The sequence below is a fragment of the Carya illinoinensis genome, chromosome 5, assembly GCF_018687715.1.
Source record: "Carya illinoinensis cultivar Pawnee chromosome 5, C.illinoinensisPawnee_v1, whole genome shotgun sequence".
In the NCBI taxonomy this organism is placed as follows: Eukaryota; Viridiplantae; Streptophyta; class Magnoliopsida; order Fagales; family Juglandaceae; genus Carya; species Carya illinoinensis.
This window is the reverse complement of record NC_056756.1, coordinates 28,450,104-28,471,250: the sequence shown is the minus strand read 5'-3', so window position 1 is coordinate 28,471,250 and position 21,147 is coordinate 28,450,104.

Below are 21,147 nucleotides of genomic sequence, written 5' to 3'. Positions count from 1 at the left end.
TATTGGTGATGGGAAATCTATCGAGATTTGGAAGGACAAGTGGATCCCCCAACAATCCACCTTCAGACCACAAAGCCCAATTAGATTCCTGCTAGCAAGTACCATAGTTACTATGCTCATTGATCAAACCACCCACCAGTGGAGCCATTCCCTGGTTGAAGCACTCTTTAACATGACAGAAGCTGCACTAATTAAGAGGATCCCTCTCAGTTCCTATTCCAAATCTGATAAGATGATCTGGAGATGTACTCTCTGGTTCCTTCACAGTTAAAAGTGCATACTACTTAAAGTCTGAGATGGATAACCAGAAGTTGGTCCAATCCTCTGAGCACAACAAGGAGGATGTATCCTGGACCAAATTATGGCAACTGCAGATTCCTAATGCAGCTATAACCTTCTTGTGAATGGCTTGCCTAGATGCTCTTCCTTTAAAAGCAAAATTACATCAAAGGAAGGTTACTGATGATGCTTCCTGTCCTATTTTGCAACTATATCTAGAAACAATCTAACATGCCTTATGGGAATGCTCATTTGCACAGGATGTTTGGGGTCAAAGTGTTAGAAAGCTCCAAAAATCAAGCCTACAATTTCAGTCTTTCAGAAAACTGGTAGAAGGTCTTATTGAGTCCCTAGAAGATGAGGAGATGAATGAATTTGCTATCACAGCATGGAAGATCTGGAAAAGAAGGAATGAGCTCATTTTTAATAAGGTTTTCCTACATCCTAACTCCCTCATCGAGCAAGTCAAGCTCCTTATCGAGGAACTCAACCAGCTTCACCATAATACCAAGAAATCCTCTATTGTCGTGGGTGTGCTCTTTCAATGGGAAGCTCCTCCTCATGGCTAGCTAAAGCTAAATTGGGATGCTGCTCTCGATAAAACCAATTGCAAAGTGGGTGTTGGGGCTGTTATTCGAAATTGGGAAGGAAAAATCAAGGCTATATTGAGAATGATACATGATCTCTTCCCTGATCCCCTGCTAGCAGAAGCCTATGATGTCTTGCAAGCATCCATCTTCTGCAAGTCATTAGGGTGTCAGGAACTCTTATTGGAAGGCAACTCTTTACGAGTTGTTAACTCCCTTAGGGCCAAAGAAGACGCTGACTCCTATGTTGGATCTTTGATTAGGGACACAACGTCTACTTCAAATTCATTCACATCATGGACTATGAGGCATACTATGAGAGCTGGGAACATTGTATAGCTCATGACTTAAGTCAAGATGCTCTAAGCATTAGTGATAGTATCTGGGCTGTAGATGCTTTTCCTCTTTGTATCAAAACTCTGATTTAAGTTGACATGAAAACATAAGACTTTCTCTTCCAAGAAGAAAAAATAAAAAAAATAAAAAAGAAAAGAAAAGAAAGAAAGGGCTTTAGACATGTAGTTACCAAACAGTAAATAATTTTTTAATAGCAGAACTTATTACTCAACTTATAAGCTATAAGTCATAAAGTTATAAGTTATATTTTTCACCACAATGTCAAACATGCACTAAATTTGGTAAAACTCATTCATCTTATTTTTTTGTGAGCTTTTTATCATTTTTGAATGTTTTGTAAAGTTTTTATCATGAGTATTTTTCTTTTTATTAAAATAGATTATTCTAATAATATTATAAATTTTTCATACTTATAATTAAAAGTGTCTGTTTCATTACAAAGATAAGATGAGATGAGAAATCTATAAATAGTAATGAGATAGTTTGTGAATGGTAGTGAAATACTTTGACTTAAAATGTTTTATGAGATTTTTAAAAATGAGAGAAAAAGTTGAATAAAAATATTATAAAATTAAAATATTGTTAGAATATAATGTTTTAATATTATTTTTGTTTTGAAATTTGAAAATGTTGAATTATTTTTTATGTTTTACTTGAAAGTATGAGAAAATTATAATGATTAGATGAAAATTTTAAAAATTTGAAAGTGAAAAATATTTGTGTTTGAATGGTGTTAGAAGTTGATATGAGATAAGATAGATTGAGACCATATGTGAACCAAGCAAGGCCTTGTGCAAAATATAAAGAAAGATAAAGAAATAATAATTCAAAAAGTTACATAGATTAATAGTGCATGTTAATTATAGAGAAGCACTTTAGCTCATGTACATTTGTATTGGTTGTACTAATCTAATGGAAACCTTAGGCCAGGTTTGAATAGTAAGATCATTATATTTCATATCGTCGCATCAAATCTAAATATCAAAATATTAGAAATATAAATATTTTTTAATTTTAAATTTTTAACATTTTCATTTAATCATTACAGTTTTTCCAAATTTAAAAAAAAAACATTTTCAAATCTAAAAAAAAAATAATATTTTTATTCAACTTTTTCCCTCTATTTTCTCAAAACTCCATAAACATTTTAACTCAAACCATTTTACTACTATTTATAAATTATTTTATTACTATTTGCAGATTATATCATCTCATCTCAGCATCTAAACAAGATCGATTTGACATATTTTTAGTCATTTGATCACAACGACAAAAAAATGCAAAATAGATAAGTCATTTTGAGTGCTCTTAGGTTTTGAATAGTGGATTTTTTTAAAAAGGGAACACACATAATGAAAACTTTGATGTCGTTTTCATCCACCTCTCACAGCAGAAGATTTAGGCCTAGTTATAATAGCAAAAGTCTCTCATCTCATCTCATCTCATGTCAATATCTAAATATCACAAATACAAACATTTTTTGATTTCAAATTTTCAACTCTTTCATTCAATAATTACCTAATCATTATAATTTTTCTAAACTTCCAAAAAAAAAATGATTCAACTTTTTCAAGTTCTAAAACAAAAATTATATTAAAAAATTATATTCTAACAATATTTTAATTTTATAATATTTTTATTCAACTTGTTCTCTCATTTCTCAAAACTCTATAAAACATCTCAACTCAAATAATTTTACTACTATTTACAAATTATTTTACTTTTATTTACATATCATCTTATCTTATCTCATTATCTAAACGAAGCCTTAAAGACCGACTCATATAAATGCAACTCTTCTAAAAAATTAAAAAACAAATGATAAAGAAATAACTCTTGATATTGATCTATTAAAGTAATAGTCATTCCAAATAGTAACACACAATCTAGGAAAGCAAAAGTCCAAACACCACATCTTAATTAACCGAAAAGACAATCAAAAGAATTATTTTCTATGCAATTGATCGAGGAATAGATCAGTGCCATTTGAGTTTGCTCCCAAACCGAAATCTAAATTATCATATCTTATCTCTTATAATTAATACAATTTTTTAAAATTTTTACACAAAATATAATAAATAATTCAACTTTTTTAAATTTTAAAATAAAAATAATATAAAAAAATTATATTCTAATTATATTTTATTTAATTTTTAACTTTTATTTCATCTCATCTACATAATCAAACGAGACCAAAAGTCCTATAACATTCATCACAATATTCTGTCAACGACTATCACGAGAGGATGGTCAAAGTTCGCTCTAATAAAAATCACCTGCATCAATAATCTTAGGAGCTGAAATAAGCATCCTTTACCTTAATGGTACTTGAAATATGTATTATCCAACTAAGCATAAAAGTAACCCAAGTGACGTCGAAGTCATGCGAACCTTAACCTTAATTTAGACAATAATACCTTTAATCTAACATGTAGAGTTTCACTTTCATTTCGTTAAGCTACATGGTTTGTTAACAGAAATGAGATAAAAATTAAAAATTAAATAAAATATAATTATTTAATATTATTTTTATTTTAAAATTTAAAAAAATTAAATTATTTATTATATTTTATATAAAAATTAAAAAAAATTATAATGATTATAGTATTCATCTCGATAACCAAACGAAGCAACCTGCCTATAAAAGTATGGTAGGACCTCAACCTCCACCCAACTTAGGCATAGATATCGATTTTACTGCACTTTCCTGGCCTTTTTCCCGCGATCCTCACATGCCACGTGCTAGTATCGTACATCACCGTACTCCTGGATCCTCAATTATATACATGTAAAACCCGTATCCTCGTAGTCTACCTACACAACATAAGCTCTCGGTACTATATATGTAAGAAATAAGATTGTAACGAAGAAAAAGTAAAATGGTTTTCAATATCAAACTAGTTTGTGTATTGAATTCTATATATAGAGTTAGAAAAGTAATAAAATCTCAGTAATGTGTTTGGCCAACTTACCAAAATACTGTATATTGAATTAAATAAATAGATTTACAGTATAACAGAGTAGAGCAAAAGGTGGAGAAAAAATAGGAACTAAATTATCTTACAGTTGTCTACTCTATCTTTACAGAAATTCATAATTCAAAAGAGTCCAAGGTAGAATAATAGTTGGTAATTCAGCCTATGTAGCATCAGTTTGTGCAGAAAAATCTACAGTGGATGAACAATGATCTTGAACTTCCTTAACAGAAACTTTATCTTGAACTTCCTTAACAGAAACCTTAACACCCCCCTGCAAAGTGATGGGGAGATCAAACACCATCAGTTTGGATCTTAAGAAAACAAATCTAATTGAAGTTTGACCCTTAGTGAAGACGTTAGCTAATTGATCCTGTGTGGAGATATGACGCACCAGAATATCTTTATTTACAACCTTTTCGCGGATGAAATGATAATCGACTTCCACATGCTTGGTGCGTGCATGAAATACCGGATTGGAAGCAAGAGCAATTGCTCCAATGTTATCACACCATAAGATCGGAGGCGATGGTATAGAAACTTGAAGATCACGGAATAACATTTGAAGCCAATATAGTTCAGCTGTAGCAAGGGCCATAGAACGATATTCGGCCTCGGTACTAGATTTTGACACAACATTCTGTTTCTTTGCACTCCACGATATAAGATTTTGACCAATGAAAATACCGTAGCCACTAGTAGACTTGCGATCGTCTGGATTTCCAGCCCAGTCAGAATCACAAAAAGCATTTAAGGCAGTGGAGGATGGTGTATAATGCAGCCCATAATTCACAGAACCCTTTAAATAATGAAGAACTCGTTTATCAGCACCCCAATGAGGCTCGCGTGGATTATGCATAAATTGACACAATTGATTGACTGCATAGCTGATATCGGGCCTAGTGAGAGTACAATACTGGAGTGCACCAATGACTTGCCTATATTCAGTAGGATCAGTTAAAAGTTCACCATCATGTGCTAAAAGTTTTGAACCAGAAACAGTAGGGGAGGCAAGGGGCCGAGCACCAACCATATGAGTTTTCTCAAGTAAATCAGAAATATATTTCGACTGTCGTAGATGTAGACCTTCTTGATTACGAGCAGCTTGGATTCCTAGGAAATATGAGAGATTTCCAAGATGTCGAACATGAAAGGAAGACTGTAAACCAGATATAAAATTCTCAACATCTGAAGAGCTAGAACCAGTGATGATAATGTCATCGACGTAGATTAACACAAACAATTTAAAGTTATCGGTCTGCAACGTGAACAAGCTGTAATCAACTTCAGATTCTTGAAAACCAATGTCAAGCAGATGCTGAGAAAGTCTCCTAAACCAAGCCCAAGGGGCTTGTTTGAGTCCATACAAAGATTTATGCAACCTGCAAACATAATCTGGTTTGGAATCATCAATAAATCCCTGTGGTTGCTCCATATATACTTCTTCATCCAAGAAACCATGCAAAAATGCATTAGAAACATCAAGTTGCTTAATAGGCCAATTAAATGTAACCGCCAAGGATAGAACCAGTCGAATGGTGGAAGGCTTGATAACTGGAGAGAACGTCTCATGGTAGTCGATGCCACTACGCTGATCAAAGCCCTTAGCCACCAATCTTGCCTTGTACCTATCAGTTCTACCATCAGGTGCTCTCTTGATCTTATAGACCCATTTATTTCTTACTATATGATGGTGTGAAGGGCGAGGACATAGAGACCAGGTCCCATTGGCCATGAGTGCATCAAATTCTTCTCCCATTGCTGCTCTCCAATTTGGATTGGAGACTGCTTTACTGTAGGAAGTAGGTTCCTGCTCATTAAAAACACTAGAAAGCAATTTAAAGGATGGCGAGTGGTGTATAAGACCTTATAATCAGGGAACTGTTTTGGCTTGGAGTGACCAGTTTTTGATCGGGTGAGCATATGAGGGATAGGAACAGGATTTGTACTATTAGATGGTTGGTGGATTTGGATGGCTTGCTGAACATCACAAGGTGGAGGGCATGAAGAAGGAGCTGCATGTATGGGAAAGTCAATGGTAGAGTGGTCTATTATGATGGGGGGTCTATGTGTAGGAGATATAGGAATCTCAGTACATAAAGGAGTAGAGATGGGGATGGAATCTGCATTAAAAATGTTAGTCAACAAGTTACTAGATATTACTGTATCGGCCAAGTTTTGGAAATTACCATATGGTAGAGCACTACTCGAACTGAGTGAAATTTGATCTTTATCCTTTGCTGGAAACGTTGTTTCATCAAAAAGCACATTTCTAGATATATAAACCCGATTGGACTCTAAGTCCAAACAACGATAGCCTTTTTGATTATTGGAGTAACCAAGAAAGACACAACGTTTACTGCGATATGCAAGTTTATGAGGTTGATAAGGTCTTAGCAAAGGATAGCATGAGCAGCCAAAGATCCGTAGTTCCGAGTAACTAGGAGCTATACCATTTAAAACTTGAAAAGGACTGCGATTTTGTAGGACTTTGGTAGGTAGTCTATTGATTAAGTACACTACCGTTTGGAAAGCATCAACCCAAAAATTTTGTTTAAGATGTGATTGTGCTAACAAAGTTAAGCCAAGTTCTTGAATGTGACGATGTTTCCTCTCAGCTATTCCATTTTGCTGAGAGGTATGCGGACAAGTTAACCTATGATATATCCCTGATTTTGATAAGAATTCAATAAATTGTTTAGATAAAAATTCCCCTTCATTATCAGTCTGAAATTGTTTGATTGAGCATGAGAATAAATTTTCAGCATGTGCTTTAAACTTAATAAAAGTAGCAAACACTTCAGATTTATTATGCAAGGGATAAATCCATGAAAACCTTGAAAAATCTCTACAAATAGAACATAATAACGACAACCACTAATAGATGGGATGGGTGATGTCCAAAAGTCAGAATGTACTAAAACCAACGGATTAGTAGATTGGCGAGTAGAATCTGGAAAAGGCAGTTGCTTGCTTTTGCCAAGAGGACAAGCAGAACAAAAAGCTGATTTATTTGCTGCTGGTAAAAGGGAAATGCAATTGGAACTTAAAAGAGACTTGAAAACTGCCTGTGAGGGATGTCCAAGTCGGTAATGCCATTGCTCAGCAGAGGTTTTCTCTCCAATGGTGGCTGCTAGACCAAGAATTTTGTGAGGGAGACTTAAGTTGCCAGCAATGGGATAAAGACCATTTTCAACCTGTCCGTGGAGTAGAGTTCGACCTGTCTGATTCTCCTTCACAGTAAAATCAGATCCAGTAAGTATAAAGTAACAATTGTTTTCTAAACAAGACTTATTAATGGACAGAAGATTAGTAGAGGCATGTGGACAGTGTAGGATATTTGATAAACGAAATTTGGTATTGCCTATTTGTAAGGAAGTGGATCCAGTGCTTTTAATTAACAAACCTGTACCATTTCCCATAGTAACAGTTTCACCTCCATTGAAAGGCAGTTGGTGAGAGAGATTTTGATCATCGGATGTGATATGAGCATTAGCTCCACTGTCTGCATACCATACTTGGTGTTCAAACTGAGCATTTGACTCAGCCACCATTGCGGCAAGTTCAAAAGGGGGATGTCGTCCTTGATATGCAAAATCAAACCTATGATAGCAATCAAGAGCAGTATGACCTATCCGACCACATATTTGACATGTAGGACGTGTACTAGTAGGGGCCTGAGTTGAGGGTGGTCGCACAGCAAGATGTCCTGAGGAACGACCCTGCTGAGAGTTGCTTGGTTGAGCAGCAGAAAAAGGTAGTTTCTTCTTTGGTGGAAATGAGTTTTTTTTGTTGGCAGCAAAGGCAAAACTAGTGTTGGACACTACTGCCAGGCGTTGAGTGTCCAAAAGTGCGTCATGGCTAAGCAATTCAGCACTGAAATCTTCAAAAGTAAAGTCTTTATCCCTGGAAGCAAAGTTGAAAGAAGTTATAAAAGGATTGAACTCCTGGTTTAGATCGCCAAGGATGAACGAAATTAAATCTTGATCATCAATGGACTTCCCGGCTGCTGCAAGTTGATCTGCAATGGATTTAGCACCTTCCAGATATGCAGAACATGTTTTTGAACCTTGTGTGATAGTTTGCAACTGACGTTTCATATGAGAAATACGAGAACGTGACTGGCTGGAAAATCTGGTTTTAAGAGCAATCCACACTTGTTTAGATGTGTTTAAACCATACACTGAGGCAACAAGGTTTGGACTGATAGAGGATAAGATAATTCCAAGCAAAGCTTGATCTTTCTTATACCAGAGTGTATAAGAAGGATTGGGTGAATTATCAGCATTAGTCGTCGCAAGGACGGGATCAGAACCTTGCACGAACCCCAGAAGATCATTACTGTTAAGGAATGGAAGAAATTGAGATTGCCAGCCCAAGTAATTGGGGCCATCAAGTTTGAAGGATGCTGGTGGTGAGGTGTGGGGAAGATGGAGTGGGTTGCTGGTATTGATATCATTGGAAGATGAGAAGGAAGACATTTCGCGGAAGCAAATCCAGGAAAGAAAAGTAGCGTGAGCTATTCCTCTCTGATACCAAGTTAGAAAAGCAATAAAATCTCAGTAATGTGTTTGGCCAACTTACCAAAACATTGTGTATTGAATTAAATAAATAGATTTACAGTATAACAGAGTGGAGCAAAAGGTGGAGAAAAACTAGGAACTAAATTATCTTACAGTTGTCTACTCTATCTTTACAGAAATTCATAATTCAAAAGAGTCCAACGGTAGAATAATAGTTGGTAATTGATGTAGCATCAGTTTGTGCAGAAAAATCTGCAGTGGATGAACAATGATCTTGAACTTCCTTAACAGAAACCTTATCTTGAAATTCCTTAACAGAAACCTTAACATATAGAGCACGTACAGAGCATTCCATATGTTCTGGACTTTGAATTACAAATATTTAAATCTAAGATATAAGGATTACAAATGTTTAAATCTAAGAGATAAGGATTAACATAATATGAATATAAAAACTTGAACTGAAGATAATGTCATCTGATAGATGAAGATCCTGGATTGTCGGGATATTGTGTAACACCCCCTATAAGCTCATAGGGGATGAAAGAACTCTAAACTTGGACTGAAAAAGCTGAAATCTAGTAAAGGAGAGGCCTTTGGTGAGTAGATCAGCTAGCTGGTCATTGGTGGAGACATACTTGATAATCAGATCTTTGTTCACTACCTTTTCACAAACGAAATGGTACTCTATCTCTATATGCTTGGATCGGGCATGGAAGACTGGATTGGAGGCTAGTGCCAAAGCACTAATGTTGTCAACCCATAACACTAGAGGGAAAGCAAGCGGAACTTGCAAGTCTTTGAAGAGCATCCCTAACCAATAAATCTCTAGAGTTGTTGCTGCCATGGATCTATACTCAGCTCCGATGCTTGACTTGGAGCAACAGGTAGTTTCTTAGCAGCCCAAGAGATGAGATTCGAGCTAAGAAAAATACCATAACCTGTTGTAGACCTCTGATCATCTGGGCAACTAGCCCAGCCAAAGTCACAATATCTATTTAATTGTAGCTAACTCTTGTTGAAGGAGATTCCATAATCAATTATGGCTTTTAAATAGCACAGTACCCGTTTGGCAACAGTGAAGTGAAGTGATGTAGGTGAGTGAAGGATTTAACAAAACTGGTTAATGCTATAAGCAATGTCAGGTATGGTGATTGCGCAATATTGACTAGCACCAATGTTATGGCAATATGGTGTAGGGTTTGGAAGAGGTTCCCTATCAAATTTGGACATTTTGTTGCCAGTGACAGATGGTGAGCTATAGGGCTTGGTGCCAACCATATTTGAACGATGAAGAAGATTTGAAATATATTTAAATTGCTAGAGGTAAAGTCCATTCTGGTTCTAAGAAGTATGAATTCCCAAAAAATAAGATACAAGACCTAAGTCCTTTATTGCAAACAATAGCTTTAACTTGTTGATGAGTTCAAAGATGGCAATAGACTGACTGCCTATAACTATAATGTCATCAACATATATTATTACAAACATGTGTATATTATTTTGATGGTACACAAATAGAGATGAGTCAACATTAGAGCCAATAAAGTCGAGCTCCAACAACGATTGAGAGAGCTCCAACAAACATGGTGCTTGCTTGAGACAGTAAATGGCTTTATGTAAACGACACACATGATTAGGTTTGCTAGGATCAACAAAACCTTGCAGCTGTTCTTCCTCCTCAAGGTGCCCATGCAGAAATGCTTTAGACACATCTAGTTGACAAAAAGGCCAATCAAATGTAACAGCCAAAGATAGAACTAACTGAATGGTACTTAGGCTTGATAACAGGGTTGAAAGTCTTAATATAATCAATTCCATCAAGCTGATCAAATCCTTTTGCCACTAATATGGCCTGGTAGCGATCTAATGTTCCATTAGATTTTTGTTTTAGTTTAAATACCCACTTGTTGTGGACCACATGTTGAGCAGAAGATCATGGACAAGGACCAAGTGCCATTAGCCATCAAAGCATCAAACTCGTCACCCATTGCAGCACACCAACTGGGATTGGTTACACCTTAGGAGAAGCATGTTGGTTCAAGATTAAAGAAGTGGTATGAAGGGCTTTAAGTGGATGCTTGGTGCTGTAGAAAAGTTTGTAGTCAAGAAACTGTTCGGGCTTATGAATTCCTATTTGAGAACAAGTAACCACTCAAGAAGATTGAGGCTGAGGTTATGGTGGTGGTGGTGGGGACTGAGAGGGGATGGTGGAAACCAAATTAAGGGATTGAATTGTTGATGATGCATGGGAAAGAGTAGGTTCATGAAATAAGTTATTGTAAATCTCAAAAGAGGCAGGTAAGGATGTAGTCATTGAAGAAGATGAAGATAAATTAGATGGTAAAGTGAGAAGAACAACTGTGGAAGATGTATTGGAGGAGCCAGTCGAGCAGGTGCAATGTGGAGCCAAATCTATATCCTTTGCTGGAAATATGGTTTCATAAAAAACAACACGCCTGGAAATGTATACTCGATTGAGATGAGGATCAAGACAGTGATAACCTTTCTAATTTGAGTTGTATCCTAAAAATATACATTGTTTGCTACAGAAGGTGAGTTTATATGAGATGTATAGCCTAAGTAAGGGATAGCAAACGCAACCAAAATCCCATAAGCTTGAGTAATCAGGTTGGTGGTTAAATAACTTCTCAAATGGAGACAGGTTATGTAGCATAGGAGTTGGAAGTCTATTAATCATGTATATTGTTGTTTGGAAAGCCTCTACCCAAAATTTGGATTTTAAATGTAATTGTGCCAAGATGGATAATCTAATTTCAGTAATATGGCAATGTTTGCATTCAGATATACCATTTTGTTGAGATGTGTATGGGCACTTAAGACGATGAAATATCTCATTCGAATCCAAAAAAACATCTAAAGGCAGTAGACAACCCCCCCCCCCCAATCGGTTTGGAATTGCTTTATTTTGCAAGAGAACAAGTTCTCAACTAAACATTTTAAAGATAATTTCATTTGTTAGATGAAGCTCCTGGACTGTTGAGATATTGTGTAACAAAATACCCACACTGCCACACACCAAATGATAGTATATTCAAAACACACCCATTGCTCTTTCATGAACAATTCTTTCCTCGTCCTGCTCTTTGAGTCTTTCACGAACACAAATCTCGGTTCCATACCTGTGTACCTCCACTTCTACACACAACACTCACAGTGTCTTTCTCTTCTTCACTTCTCTCACTCAAGCTTCTAAACCCAAGGTCTTAAAGTCTACCTAAGGGCCAATATGTAAGGGGAAAGGAATAACATGAATCCAAGAGGATGAGAAAAAACTTACTATTGGTGGCGCGTGCGAACGTGGGGATGAACGTATGTTGGTTTTTATTCATCAATTCCTTCTTGTTTTAGTGATTGAGCAATGGTCGACAACACCTAGGGGTGATAAAAAACCGATGAACCAGTACTGATGCCATTTTTCTCAAAACTGGTACAGTTCCGGTTTTCTTTTTTCTAACACCAAAATCGGATCCATTCATTTATATATATATATATATATTAATTTTTTATATTATATATAATTTATATAATTCTATATAAAATAATTTTATATGATATGCTAAATTGCTAATTAATATAATATTAAATTCTAAAATCCTATTATTCATATATAATAATAATCTAATAGCATAAAATTTATATAACATTTGATATAACATAAAATTAATATTATAAATCTTAATATAATGTTATCATTAAAAATTTTAATTTATAATATAAAATTTTAATCTTAAGCATAAACATTTGATCACATGTTATTGATATAAACTATATATATTAAGGATAAATACATTTCAAAGCATAGTAAACTATAATATATATTCTTTTTGATAAATAAATTTCTATACATTTGATCATATACACTCATATAAAAAGTATATGTAACCATCATATTATCACTAACACATATTTAACCAAGCATATTATCACAAACATATATAATCAAATATATAAATAAGTTAGACACAAGCATATTATCGCTAGCATATTATCACCATATGATACTATTATATATATACTAATACTAATACTATCAGTAATCTACTATATATAAATAACTATATAAATCACGATAATATTAGTAGTGATACTAATATTATATCACTATATGATACTATAGTATTAGTAATTATACTATATTATCACTAACATATGGTATTAGTAGATAACTATATACATCCATAAAAACAAAAAAACAAAAAAAGATAACTATATACATATTATTAATAATATCATTATATCACTATATATCGTATATATATAGTATTAGTATAGTATACTAATACTATATATAATGGGTTATAATAGGCGTGGATTAGTAATAGTATACTTAGTATTAAATAGTATATATTAGTATTAATACTAAATATACTGTTAGTAATTCAACTATACATAAATATCTAAAAATTATCACTATAGTCTATAATATTAACAGTTATACTAATACTATATCACTATATATTATAATATATTACTATATTATATATTTTAATATATCACTGTAGTTTATAATACAATTATAATATATATATTATAATATACTATAATATATTACTATATATATAGATTTTTTTATAAGAACATGAGAAGCTTCATTAATATGATTAATCTGTTATAAGCTTATACACCCATATAGTTTGGTGTACAAAATCTAAACATGAATTCCACCAGATAGATATGTCTTCTATGTGCCATGTGAACTTCCTCAATCTGTGTGCTGCTTCATTTCCAAGCCTTCCTACTAATTGTATAGTACAACTTCTGAACTGTGCCATAAACACTTTGGTTTCCTTGATTAGGTTTCCCAATACAGACCAAGATTCATCTTCTTGTTGCAGCTGTGTAACCATGACTAACGAGTCAATCTCAATTATAAGTTCCTCAATTCCCAAAGGGAGGACTAGCTATAAACCTCTCATCATGGCTATCAATTCTACTTCTGCTGGATCATTAACCATGGACTCCTTTTTACTAGCTACAAGTAGAACATCCCCATTTGAATCTTTGAGGATTATGCGCACTCCCGCCCTATATTGGTCTTTGAAGATGGCCCCATCAATATTAAGCTTCAAAACATTTGGAGGAGGTTTCTTCCATTGCAACTGAGATTGGAAATTCTTGTCAATGATGTTTTGCATGTCTTGGTACTGCTTTAGAAGAGAAATGGCATGATCTATTGCCTCTGTTGGGGCTAGTGTTTTACCATCATGGACCATCTAATTCCTTCTATACCAGAAGCTCCAGCTCATCATAACTAACAATTCCAAGTCTTCTTTGCGGCCCTTTTCAATCACCTGAGTCATAGTCTCCATAAGGCTTACATATCTCATGCTTGACTGAACAAAAGGAGCAAAAGGCGAAGCTTGTTAGCATTGTTCTAAATGCAAACAAAAGGCTAGAGCATGGGATATGTCCTCAGGTTCTTCAAGACATAAAGGGGGCATGAAGGATCAATTAGTACCTTCCTCTGTTCCAGATTACATCTAGTAGGTAGCCTTTCCTTGCATGCTCTCTAGGTGAAGATTCTGATTCTATGAGGCACTCTTAGTTGCCATAGAGCCTTCCACACCCTCTTGTGTCTTTTTGAACTTGAGCTTTCCCCTTCAGACTAAGATTTACCTTTGATTGTTAGTAAACGATAGGCACTCCTTACGCTAAATTTTCCATCTGTAGCTGCACCCTATATCAATTTATCAGCATGATCTCCTACTGTCAATTTGATCTTGTAGATGGCAGCAGCTACCTAGGGCTGGAGCAAACTACTTATTTTATTAACTTCCCACCAACTAGTTTGTTCATCAATGAGATAGGATACAGTAGCAAACTGAAGGGTTACTTCTGCTTCCCTCATTTCATAATTTAGTGGATTGATATTTGGAATCCATTGGTCAGACCATATATTTATAGATCTCCCATTGCCTACCCTCCATATACATCATTTTTTAAGCAAACTCTTTGCTTTCCAAATACCTCTCCATGCATAGGATGGATTATGCCCTTGACCTGTACCTAAGAAATTTCCATGAGGGAAATATTTTTCTTTGTAGACCTTGTGCAATAGGGATGAATCCTCCTACATTATCTGCCACCCTTATTTGGCTAAAAGAGCCTTGTTGAAAGCTCTAAGGTCTTTGAACCCCATTCCTCTTTCTGATTTAGGGCTATACATTTTTTTTCTAGCTCACCCAATAGATCTTGTGTTCACTTATCTACTGTCTCCATCAGAATTTGGCCATTAATTGTTCGAGTTCATGGCATAGGGAGATAGGAAGTTTAAAACAACTCATCTAGAAGAACTAAGACTGGTGCCTCTATCATCTTCTGCTTGACCAGTTGAAAACTAGTCTTTGCTTCTTTAGACCACTGGAAGTCTCGCTCCTTAAGGCACTTTGTGCTTGACCAGCAATCAAAGTGCTGAAGTTTCTGATGAACCAGCGGTAGACACCGACCCTTGGAAACTCCTGACATTGTGCAAGGTCTTAGGTTTGGGCCACTGCAAAACCACATCTATCTTTGACTAATCTGCATGAACACCATCAATAGACACAACAAACCAAGGAAAGTTACAAAAGTAGTGAAGAAAGAACACTTCTTCTGATTGATGAACAAGCGCTTCATTCTCAACATATCAAAAACAGCTAGACAGTGATCAAAGTTTGACGCCCATGTCAGACTATAAATGAGGATATCATCGAAATAAACTACAACGAATTTCTCCATAAAGGGTCATAAAACCTTATGCATAAACATCATGAATATATTGGGCGCATTGGACAATACAAAACTCATGACCATCTATTCATACAACCCATGCTGCATCATAAACACCGTCTTCCACTCATCTCCATTCCTTATCCTAATCCGGTGGTATATGCTTTTTAAGGTCAATTTTTTAGAAGACTTTAGAACCAGACAATTGATCCAATATATAATACCAAAGTGGAATGGAAAACCTATACTTTACTGTGATTCTATTGATTGCTCTGTTGTCAATACACATATGCCAGGACCATCTTTCTTCGGTACTAATAGGGCAGGGACTACACATGGGCTCATGCTCTCACGAATGTAACCCCTCTCTAATAACTCCATCACCAGATGCTACAACTATTTAGATTCCTTAGGACTGAGGCGATAAACAGGTTGAGGGCAAACTACTCGGCTGCTTTGATTACTTCTAATCACTAGGCTTATGTTATGCTGCTTCTCCACGATGCGTGCACGTTGTTATGCTTCAAAAACTGTCTACAAAGGATGAAGGCTGAGGACGTCCTGTAGGGACTGCTGTAATCCACCCAAATAATGCACCACTATTTGTTCTTTTATCTCAGATAGATCATTCTAGGCTATCAATTGATAAAACTCTTCCATGTAATCATCAACGGATCTCATGCCCTAACTCAATGAGTGAAGTTGTTGAAATAGAGTTTTGAGTGTAGCCAAAAGGAATGAAGCAACCATTCATCTTCTTCAAATCAGTAATCTTGGCCTTGTCCTGCCTGTCTCATGATCGCCTCAACTGTTCCCACCACGCAAATGTTTTGCCCTTGAGTTTGATGATGACCAATTTCACTTTGACACGATCTTGGACTTCCTTGTAATAAAAAAATCCACTCCACTTCATTTAACCAATCAATGAACCCTTCAGTCTATAACGTACAAGAAAACTCGAGCAGATCCACTCTAAAACCGAGGTCCATATGACGCTCCTCCTAACCACGGTGCTTCCAAAATAGAGCACGGTTATGATATGGATTTTCAAAACTGGATTCAGACTCTTGATCATAAGTCTGACCCTCCAGGTTTTATGCCTCTAGAAGTTAGGATAATTATGCTATTTGCTTTTGCAAATTTGCAATCATCGCATCTTGTACGTTGCGATCGTGGGGAAGGACTTCCTCATTCAGAACCTATCCATGTCAAGCACGACCTCTACCACCAGCCATGCAAACTGACGATAATTCACCCCAGGAAAATGCTATAGCTCTGATACCAACTGATGCTGAATCATAATAGAATATTATTCTGACTACTAGCTAAACAACGGAAGCTAGAAATTAAGATTGAGAAAAATCACAAACAAAGAGAAACTCTAAGATAAACTCTTATATTAAGTTTTTAAGATAACATAAATCAAAAGATCCCCTCTGAAGCCTCCAAGCTAGACTTAAAGAGCTAACCAAAAATGATGAAATTGTAATTAAAGCCAAACAATATAATACGGAATAAGATAACTATAGTTAAAATCTGGCTTGAGAATCCAGAATAAAATTGTTACTAAAGATGAATATTACTATAAAAGAAAATTAACCATAAATGAAAGAGTTAACTAAAATTGATGCTTCAGAGGTAAAAATGGTTGATTTGGGGTTGAAAAGAGCCCCACCAACAAAGCATGGTGACCACAACTTGTGTACTAAAAAGAGCTTTCTAGATTAGGATCATATGAGCAGTTCTGACACCTGTAGCCAAAGTTATAGTTAAAATATAGATGTCGTCACTTCTCCTCACCTAACCAAGGGATTTGTCTCCTCGCCCATCTGAGAGATAAGTCTCCTCGTTCAAATCTTTATCTCTTCCTGCCAGTTTTGCGTTGGTCTAATTCTCGAGGTAGTCCACTACTTTTAACGTCGTATCTACAGCTGAGCCTCATCGACCTCGGATTCAAACTCAAATCCTCTGCATCAACTTACCATGTGGCTACTAGTAGTATTGAGAATACCTATATCGGCCTTGAGCACAGCTCCCATCTTGCCTCCCGCAATGGCAATTCAATGCAGTGAATTTTAAGCTTGAAAGTTTGAGAGTTATTGAAACAGAGTCCATCTCAAACTCTACCAAAGCAGAGCAACAATGATGAAATCCATCATAAGAAGAATAGCCATAAATCTCTTCTATTGTTCTATTTTTGTTGTTTTGTTTATTTCTAAATGTAACAAAGTATTCATTGAACCCAACTCAGGTTAATTCTAGCCTAGACTTAGGGATGCTTGGGGAATAATATAAGATAAGAATTTTGTGAATATTAGTAAGATGATTTGTGAATAGTAGTAAGATAGTTTAAGTTAAGTATTTATTGAATTTTGGAAAATGAGAGAGAAAAAGTTGAATAAAAAATATTATAAAATCAAAATATTGTTAGAATATACTTTTTTAAAATAATTTTTGTTTTGGTTTTTGAAAATTTTGAATTGTTTTATTTATTATTTGAAATTTGAAAAAATTGTAATGATTAGTTTGAAAGTGTTTATGTTTGAATGAGATTTGTGAATGAAATGAGATGAAATGGGATGGGATGAGATGAGATGTGATGTGATGTGATGAAAAACTTTTCCAAACATCCCTTTAGAACTACATGTGACATGTTTGATAAAAGTACTGATTGATCATTATAAATAAAGAGCAAGTTGAACCACAAGAGTGTTTAGAAGCCAATTCATTCCTTTTTCTTGTTTATGTTTCTTTAGGAGTTAAGATAGGAGTAGTTGTTGCAATCATCTCTATACTTTGGCTACAGACTCTCTTGGCTACTGACGATAAATTTTCTCACAAGAAACTCTCCTTCAGTACAAAAGAACCTGTAGAACCGTAACGAGGAATTTTCTCACAAGGAACTCTCGTGGTGGTGGGCTATGCGACAACAAATTTGTTATAAGAGCTAGGGGGAGGACCGAGGACGAGAGTGAGAAGGAGGAAGGTTGTGCTAACTATACTCAAAGAGAGACCTGAAAACTGATGGTGGTGGAGGAGATGAGGTCCAGTAGACACAGGCAGATAGAGCTACAACTCGAAATAAGAGAGAAGTTTTGTACAACATGGGCTAGGCAGAACTGAGGAGAGAGGGAATTCAATTTTTGTCATTGCATGACTTTTTGGTCATTGCAAATAATTTTGACAAAGGCCACCCAGGAAGAGTATGCAGGTATTGAGTTTGGGTGACTATACGTAGGTAGACAGACTCTTATTTAAATACTAGTAAGATGTTACGTGCCTAGGGCACGTATGCCCAATTGAAAAGACTATTATATTTTATTAAGATAAAAAAAAATGTGAAATTATGGAATGCATAACAAATTAGTTTCATGTATCGTGGAAAACTAAATTGGTGGTCTAAGACTTCAGACGATTTTTATGCTTATCGCAAGTATCGGTTAGAAGTTAATGGGAAATGATGGATTCTCTCCATTACTTTCTTGGAACTCAGAAGCATGTTTTACCAGATGCTTTTGCTCTTCTTAGAACTTTAAAGCATATCAATAATCTATAGAAGCAGATAATAGCACAAATTTCTTCAGAAATATAGTCATTACATACACGATATTGGTATTAAAGCTGTAATAACTCAAAACATAGCAAAGTACTTCATTTCAATACACTGCAGGTAGATTTCCATGCACATTATGTAGTAGTGATCAATTCATCTTCAACTATGTTATTACTACAAGAAATGGGAAAAGTTCAAAATGAGTATAATTGATTGAATAACAATACAGAACCTAAGGTATCAGTGCAAGCTAAAGAGTCTTGACAGATCATAGTTATTCCAGATAAGGAGCTGGTATCTTGATGGAAAATGATTTCCATAAAGAATCAGCATCTTTTAGGATTACACACTACATCTTTTTCTTCAAACTTGGTCATATTGTGCATCATCCTCTAATGAAGAACATAGAACAGTAGTCTTTCCACTAAACATTCTTTGCCTAAGTCTAACATGGCAAAAGATGCATGCAGATCATGAAATATCAATTTATGCAGAGAAAAGCATCACAAGCATATTCACATCCAACAAATATGATGTTTATTCCTTGATTTTGTTGGACAAAAGTAAGACTTGAATTAGACCAAAGCACTACCCATATTCAGGTACTCACCCATATTTTGACTTTGAATAAAACATAACTTGGAAACTAACTGCATGAAGGAGCCACTCTATTTACCAATGATCTACGACTCCAGGAAATGCACAAGCAAGATACATAAGAATTGCATGACTACAAAAACAAAAAACTTTAGACACCTCAACAAATAAATTGAAAAGTCTCATTAGTGAAATTAATGGATAAGTTGAGAAATAATAAAACAGAACAGATTTGAACAGCATGAATGATAAGTGAAACTTCATGCAAGTTTAGTTATAAGCATGACAGGCCAAAAGCATCAATAACAGGTATTTTATAAATAACTATACACTCACACAAAGTATTACCTGAGCTAAATAAGAAAGATGAGTTAACTGAAGACAACAATTCAAATACAAAAGTGTGACAACATATGCATCATTGAGCTTTAGTCAAGATTATGGCCATTAAGAAGCCACAATATGCATACTCCAGAATTTGTGTCAATCTTTGTTCTTTCCCTTCCGACTAGTGTCATGTTCATGTAGAGATGAAACATGCATGTTCATGATTACGAATGTAATGCATTTTTATGTTACACATCCACAAGTTTTTTCACAAGTAATAATTTAACAAAAAAACAAATTTAACAAAAAAAACACAATCTATGGTGCCTTTTAATAACAAACAATAATTACCTTCAATTTGGGTCCATGGACAATCAAGCATTGTCATCTGGAGTTGGCCCAAAATGCATCATGTCAATTCTCATATTTCTTTAGATATAAATTGAAGGTAATGGAGCTAATTTGTTGAAATGGAACGAGTTTCACATTTGACAAATGAAAAAAAACTACCTTCTTGACAAGCACTTTGTTTTGCTTTGGTAATGCCTTATCCTGTGATCATGAAAAGATGTTAGATGACCCATCCATTAAATGTCAATGATAGATGGATTCCCTTGTTCATACATGTTTATGGGAGAAGTAGAGTCTTACCTTTTTCTGAAGCTCCAAAATGGATTCGTGCATAACTTAGTTCTACAAGTGAGAATGATTTCTTATTTTATTACCAATTAATTACTAGATCAAATTGCATGCAGTAGCAATTTGTATATATGGATGAGACATTTTAGAATTTCACTTCATATGCCAACCAAAACTGCAAATTAGCATCTAGTAGGAAATTAATACTTGCACTTGACTTGGACATCTTTTATGACTTTTATAAAAGAAACAAAGTTTTCTAGCTTGTTTGCTTTATTGATAACCTGTCATCAAGACATTACTCATCAATAACATTGAAATTAGACACTACAAACTCCAATGAATACAAATATTGAAGGGTTTAATAAATAAATAAATATATAAATATATGTACATATATTAAGCAGCTCATAGTACCATATGGTGGAAGTCATTGACTTAATAATCTTGCCAGGTAATTTCAGACTACTCATTAGTAACTAAGTGTTTTTGCTTTTCAAAATCACCCCGTGCTCTTTCCGCGATATTAATGTTAGTTTTACATACTAAAAAGGCCACGGAAATGAAGTTCACTAAAT